General features: G+C 36.1%; 1 long non-coding RNA gene across 1 annotated transcript in view; it reads right to left on the bottom strand.

Annotated features, from left to right (window-relative positions):
* Window positions 1–627: 627 nt before the first annotated feature.
* Window positions 628–7823, bottom strand: part of LOC128794581 (uncharacterized) — a 49771-nt gene continuing 42575 nt past the window's right edge. Inside the window, exons 2-3 of the long non-coding RNA XR_008433193.1 lie at window positions 6074–6171; window positions 628–920 (exon numbers count right to left, since the gene is read on the bottom strand). This is a non-coding gene — a long non-coding RNA (uncharacterized LOC128794581). The remainder of the gene's footprint in view (window positions 921–6073; window positions 6172–7823) is intronic.

Genomic DNA, 7823 nt, shown 5'->3' with positions numbered 1-7823 from the left:
AGAACATGGTTATAAAGGTTACATAAAGGTGGTTATACGTGGTTAAATATGGTTATAATAAATAGGTTATAATTATCCATTATAAATCAGCAGACAGTACTGCACAGTGGAAGAACATATTAAACTATCACAGGGGATGCATACTTATTTTACACTTGAGTAATTACTACAATTTAAGCCATGAATAACATAAACAGAAGTTGTTAAGTGAAAGCTGGAAACTGGTTTTACAGCTCTGTGGGAAACAGAGTACCATTTGAGACAAACAAAAAAGGATCATTGTGTCTTGCAGGCAAAAAAAAAAAAAAAAAACAGGGAAAAATGACACTGATAATAAAACCCATGTAATTGCCATAGACTGATGCAGCTAAAAGTGACACCATGACCAAACAGATTAAAAAAAGAAAAAGTAGTAGCAGTCTTTCATTGCCTATTCCATCAGCATCATCACTCAAAGCCTCATTTATTGGGAGTTAGGAACAAAGTAAGTCAAAGAAAGCAATAATCTATGAGATATTTATTAAGGCTTCATTATAAAAGTGACAGAAGCTATAAACTGAAGCAAGCTTTAATTTCTTTTTTTAAACTATATTAATAATTGTTTCAAGCTATTTCTTTTTTTGGAATGAACAGTCTACAAAGGAAATTTCAGACATTGGCAAAATGACACTGGGAAACAGTCTTGTTTGTTTGCCAAGACAAAATATAAATCACCTTTAATTACTGTCAAAATGGAATTAGCAATAAAATACATAGTTGCAAGAGCATGGTCATATTAATTATTAATCCAATAAACACTAACTGATCACTACTTTGGAAAGCTGGTGCATCGCTAAAGCTCCCTCAGATCCACTTTTAGCTGGAGCAGGTCAGGGCTCATTTGAGCAGCTGAGCTGACAGATCTGACAAGCGGCAAATATCTGGAAGGGAGGGAAGTGGGGACAAACACTGCAGTCAGAAGTGAATTTATGAACAGGTTCTGAATGAAATGAAACAGAAAATAGAACTTTTTTTTTACCATTTTAAGTTAAAATTTTAAGTTAAAATTTTACCATGACGAAAAAGGACACTGGTTTTCAATGGTGCTTATTGCTGCACTGACACCCATAAACGGAATGGTCACTATAAAGAAAACTTTAACTGTTTAGGATCTGGGAATCAGGTAACACTGATGTGGGGAACCAGAGCTCTCTGCCAGGATGGCCAGTGTCTGTCTGGGAGGCAGTGGGAGCCCCTGTGCCCAGGCTCCTTGCAGCATCATTTACATCTGGATTGTGAGTGACTACCCAGACAACTCTTCTGCTCAAATTTCACAATCCAGCTGGCCCATGATTCCACACAACCACTCCAGCACAGGCATAATCCACTGCCTTTATCTTAACTATATTTGACCATTTTCACATCTACAGGAACAATTTTTATAGACTATATACAAATATCTTCCCTATATTTAATTTGTCATCTTCTCCAGCAAGAACACTCTAGGACACTCCACCAATAATTGAAGCTTACAAATTAGACTAGACACAGCAGGAGCTGGCAGGGGAATCTTGAGAACCCACCAAAACTAACACCTGGAAAGATCCTGAAGCCATCAGTCAAACACCTCCCTGCAAAGGTGACTGGGAGAGCTGTTCATCACCCAGGTGCAAACTAGTCCATTCTCTTCTCTCTGCAGCTCCTGCATCCCCTGGGTAGGCACTGAGTGACTCCCATGCACTGAGCACAGGCCTGTTAGCAGCTGCAACCCTGTTAGAACTATAGAACAAACCTTATTTTCTCACTGCTCAAGTCTCACAGTCCTTGCCACACTTGCTGTCTCTATCTCCTACTGAGTCCAGTCAGTGAAATGTAATTGTCTGAAAGCCTCAGAGAGAGATCATTCAATACATTCTCATTTGAAAAACAACTACTGTGAGAAGCAACCAATCTCTAAGCTACATGATAACATGGTAAGATGCATATGCTTGCCACACTGTCAAAGAGCCTGAATCTTTACTAGAAACCAAAATAAACCACTTCAGAGAAGTAATTTGTGTTCCATCAGCCACAGAATAAATAAAAGTGGCTAATGCAAAGGAGATGATTTTGCTGGTACTCAGGTCAAATTTGCATTTTAAAACTCCACGTTTAACAGAGAGAAGTTAACAACAGTGGTAATGAAATGAGGGTGATCTTTGACAGAAGATCCTGCCAAATAGAATAATATAGAAAGAGTCATGCTCTTAAGAAAAAAAGATTCAGCTCCTCAAAAGATCAAGAGTCCATATATAAAATCCGAAGAGCACAAACTGGTTCTTTCCAAAACTTTAAATTAAAAATAAGAAATAAATAAAAGAAAGAAAGGTATTTAATGGCATAGGTATGCACTTCAACACGCCTCTCAAATTCACTGGACCATTGAAGATAAAATAATGTCACAAAATTGATTTTTTTTTGCTCTCTAGTAAAGCAAACGTGTAGTTGGAATATATTTCAATTCCTGAGAAAAAAATCTTAAGCTCAGTCCTCAAGGGTTATAGGCTAACACATGTGATATTTAATAGAAATGTTTGCAACCACACTCAAATAGATTCAAAACACTGAAAATGTTTCTTCCAACTATCAGATATTGTTAGAAGGCAAAAATGCAGCTGACTGCAAATGAAGGGCCTGATATTGATCTCCTTTATGTATCAGAACTATAAACCCCTTGACAGGAAAAGAATTAGTATGATTTATTTCAATATGCAGAATAAAAAGCATGGCCCCTAGAAGTTACTGAGATTTCACAGAGTGCAAAGAATATCCAGAGTAGCTGGATGCAAAGAGCATTACCCTCAAGGAGTCCTGATAACATTTAGATACAGATTAAGCCTTAAATTTGCATTTTTTTTGGTGTGTATTAGATGATATTACCAGCAGAACACAGCCTAATTACATTATACTGCATTTTAATTAAAGATATACAAATGCAAATTTTAAATGAAATTAACAATTATATAATAATTGCTATTCATCAGGAAAATGTACTATTCTATTTTGTTATCTGAAAAGTATTAAAAATGAAAAGCTATGAAGCCTTGCAGTGTAGAAATACCACGACTGCATTTTTAATTAATTCAGAGTTCTTATTCCTTATCTCACTCAAAGAAAATCAAACACTGTTTTTATATCTTAATAAACTATGTATTTTTCTAATTTAGAGGGTTTAATACCAACTTATTATTCACATCCCAAGTCCCTTTGCAACATATTAATCTTAACTGAAGGATTCCAGAGTACAGGACCATCATGGAAATACTTCCATAGCATCATCAACAAAAGACAGTCATCAGTGACCAAAGGCCACATGCCAAACTGCAATGTGTTCAGTTCTCTGCAATTTTATCAATAAAAAAAAGTGGAATTCAGACCAGCTATAATAAAAAGGGATATTTCTTGAAAAAAGGAAACAGAAAATGACTCTTTTTTTAAGTAACAAGAAGCATGTAGTCTGTAATAACTCTGTAAATATATCCCTTTCTGAGTGAGAAAGCACATCATGTGTATATTTGAGTATTTTCAAGAGGATGTAGCACATTAAATTAAATAGGAAGATGCCATGTAATCAGTAAATGAACATGTAAAACTAATTATTACAGAGGATATACATGAAGAGGATAATTAGTAATGTGATTCCCAGCACAGCTAAGACACTTGTTTATTCAAAAATTTTTAAATTGTATGCTCAGTAATGAACATTTAAAATGAAACAACTTTCTTATTTACATTGTCCCTGGATTCCAGTGAGATGTTGTGTGTGAAGGCAAAATGTGGCCTTTAACACACATCCTGACAGCAAGGAAATTCCCTGAGGATGAAATAGATGGCTCTCTACAGCACCTCTGGACTTTATCAATATTAGTGAACAGTTAATGAATTTTTTTCATACTTTGGCAAGAAAATACATGACAAAATACAAAAGAGAAATAAATCAGCATGCAGTTTTGAGCTTTCTAATTTTTCCTGTAATTCCCTTAAAGGAGAGGAGCACGCCTTCAGTGCATATTACAGTGGGAATAGAGTGGAGGAGACAATGGCCAATCAGTGACACAGCTCCTGACTGTTGTGGTAGCAACAGCACTGTGATTAGGAAGTCTCTTTTTCACTTGCATAAATCCTCTTCTATACTTGATTTAGTGCTTCAGTGATACTTATAATTTGTCCCTTCCGTGCTTGTCTGAGGCTGCAGCTGGATCTACAGTCCATTCTCAGTGACGCACAGTTTAGCATGAGCAAAGGACCAGAACTGGTCCTTCCTTTGCTTCCCTCCCTGCTCCCAGTCACACAAGGGAAGCCACTTGCATCAGGCTCTGTTCTGCTTTCTGATGTTTAAAGCAGCCCACACCTACTCTCTACAGAAAACTGCTTAGAGGCTTTTCAAAAATGAACTTACTGAAGATATAAGCCTAATTTACATACAATTTGTACTACACTGAATTTCTCTCCCATTCTTATCTCCCATTACCTTGGATAACTCAGAGATGACTAAGTAGTTCTATTGACAAGTGTATTAAATGTTTTGAACTTTTTCTATAAATAGGGTTCTTTTGCACTGTGAAAACAAAAAGGCTGAAATGCTTTTTGTAATGCTTTTGGTTTGATGGGTAGCACTTTCCTTGAACAATCTTCCCCATCTACAATCCCCAACAAATAGATAAGTCACAAGAGAAAGCTGGTATTCAGATTTAACACCTTTCCTAATAATCCACTATACATTATGGGCATAATTTAGAAAGAAGCATGTAACTATTCAGCAGGGAAATGTGTTGTACTATGGATATATGGAAAATTCCAAATAGCAAGGACTAACCTGATGGTGTGAGCAAAGTTGTGACACCTCAAATATTATACTCCATATTTTACATACGGTGTGTCTTGTCAGGGAAAAGACATAACCTATGCTTCTTTTACCATTTATACCAAGTTATCACCATTAAAGAGTGGAAGAGAAATAGTTAGATTCTCATACAACACTCAAAGTTTCAAAATACTTGAGGACACAGGGTTGCATTAGGGCCATAGCTGCCATCTATCCAGAGTGCTAAAGCCCTCTGGATATAAATGCAGGAAAGAGTGGGAAGTGAAACTCAAAATCAGTGGGGTAACTCATTAGCAAGTTAGTAGTCCATGCTGTTTGTTCCTTTGGCTATTACTTTCAGTAACACTGTAGAGCACTAGAGGCTATCACAAAGAAATACAAAGTCGAAGTTACTATTGAACAAAGACTGATGAACAGATTTTTAGAAAGTTAAATCATAACACCTAGTCTTGAGTAAAGCGTACTTGAGAGACCAAATTGATAAAGTTATTTTAAGCAAGAATAGCATGAAGATGTAGAGAAAGAAGGAAGTTAGACATCAAAAATACTTTAACTAAAGACAATGCTGGGAATACTTTGTCCATTTAGGAGTGCAAACAAAGCTACTTCTGAAATATTACTCATCTCACAGCATAATGAGCAACACAAAATTATGGAACAGATGTAATGACCAAACCTTTTCTTACCTTTTATGCACAGTCAATAGCACCATGTTTCTCCTGTTCAGATTAATCAGGCTTTTATAATTTTATCAAAAAATAATGCTTGCCCTTATACTTCTAAGTCTTCATAAGGCATATTCTATGTCATACTCTTCTACTGAAAGTTCAGATCCTTGTTTTGGAAATCCAACCCATGGAAATTAAAGTGAAAGCAAATTCTTCATGTTCATTTGCAATCCACTACCCCTAGTGGGTAAACACTGATGTCCTTGGTCATACTGACTCAGTCCATACAACACCTGGCTACCAACCTGATGATCAGGCTATCAACCAGAAAAATTTGTCAGACTCATTTCAACTTACACCAAGAATATTGTGACAGTAAATGAACAGTACTTATACAGCAGCAATAACCTGTGTAACAGCAATAGTTATACACAGGAGAACATGCATAAGAACAATCATACACCTGGACATCTGCAGCTACAGGATATTAAATAAACCTTCCCAAATTACTCACAGTGTCGTGGTGGCAGAAATAAAAAAGAAGGAAAAGCCTTATACCTACCTCCTTGTTTGCTGGGAGATAGATTCTTATGCTCCCAAAGAACTGGCCAATGTTACAATATTCTGGGAAGAGGTGGCATTCTCGTGAGCTCAGGTGATCTGGAACATTAATAAATGAGTTAAAGGTTAGATTTTTATGTGCCAAATTTCAAACTGTTGAATTATTCTTTGCATGTAGCATCCAACTTTGAAGATATTGGTATTTTAGACAGTGCCTCTCCAAATTTCCATGGTTTTGAAGTAAAACAAATGTTTTTTTTCAAAACCACCACACTACACCTACACTAAAAATGTTTATTGGATTTTTTTTTTAATCTGTGTAATGTTAGAATAACCATATTCTTCTGAAATAACTTTTGGCTTAAGGAGTATTCAAACAGCTTTTTCTGCATTTTAATTACATTAACATTTTCAAAGAAAACTTAATTGTAAAGGCTGGATGTTTTTCAGTATTAAAATGAATCGATTCTGTATTTTAACGCAAATGACTGGTATGCCTGTTTACCATTTACACAGCTATAAGCTAACAAACATTATATATACACAGTGTGACATTGGTTAGATGTGGACAGTAATTGTACTCAGGAAAGCAAAAACTTCAACTTTTAATCAACCTAAGCAAATAAAACCTATAATCATAGGTTCTAGGAAAAAGCAGCTCAGTATGTTTTATTACAGAAATAATATACCAAGCCCTTGGAACTCTATTTCCTTTTTTTAAAATAAGGAAACAGAGTCCTGGTGAGCTGAGTAGTGCAAACCACAGAACATTTAAAGGAAACCAGACAACACATAAACAAACAAGCAGATGCTCTTAGCATAGCTTGGCAAGGCTGCCTAACTTGCATGAACTAGAAAGCCACTGTTGAAATACAATTAATTTTTTCCACTACAAATACGACATGAGGAAACTTCCTTACACAAAAAAATTAATTAAAACATCAGCATAATAGACATCATTTCTGTTGAAGGGAGACCTTTGATTGATTTAAACAACAGATCACAACTTTTGTGAGGACACACATGTAAAGATCTGGAAAAGATTTCAAATCTGATTTACAAAATCTTTTGAACAATTATGTTAATATCTTACTTGACTCTCTCAGCAATATTAACAATGTCATGAATTGAAAAACAAACTTAAGTTTATATTTTTATTTCAAGGTGAATGGCATTTAGGCCGACTTTGTGTAAACATTTGACAGTTTAAGCAAGCCCCATATCTGTGTTAACGAGACTACAAAGGAGACAGCACCGTTAGATGCTGTACCCACTCAGTCTGCTGCCACTACAGTGGGAGTGACCTTGAAAATCATCAGCACTCACCACAGCAGCAGAGACAGCCCCTGCTGCAAACTACACTGGAGGTATAAACAAAATGGTATAAAAGACTCTGTTCTTACAGAAGGAAAGGAATCTGGGGGTTGAGGCTCTGGGTTACCTCTGCAGTGAAAGCAGTCTGCATGTAAGTAGAGATGTGCTGCATAGAGACAAAGAAGCTTTACTTATGCTTTTACTTAGCTGGTAGCAGCTGTAATTTGCAACTGCTCTTAACTGGGGGGAAGAATATGGGGAAGAGAGGTGATTTCTTATCAGAAGCCAATTCTGATCCTGTAACCAGCTTACATAATACTGCAGCAAGTACCTGGGAAGCCCAGGAGAAAGACTGATTAATGATACCATGAGAATCCTGAAAGAACAAATACTGACATGATCCATACTGAAAGACATATTGATTGCACAGAACGCAA

This window comes from Vidua chalybeata, chromosome 13 (genome assembly GCF_026979565.1).
Source record: "Vidua chalybeata isolate OUT-0048 chromosome 13, bVidCha1 merged haplotype, whole genome shotgun sequence".
Lineage (NCBI taxonomy): Eukaryota > Metazoa > Chordata > Aves > Passeriformes > Viduidae > Vidua > Vidua chalybeata.
Note: the sequence above shows the minus strand (reverse complement) of the source record. Positions and strands in the feature narration are given on the sequence as shown.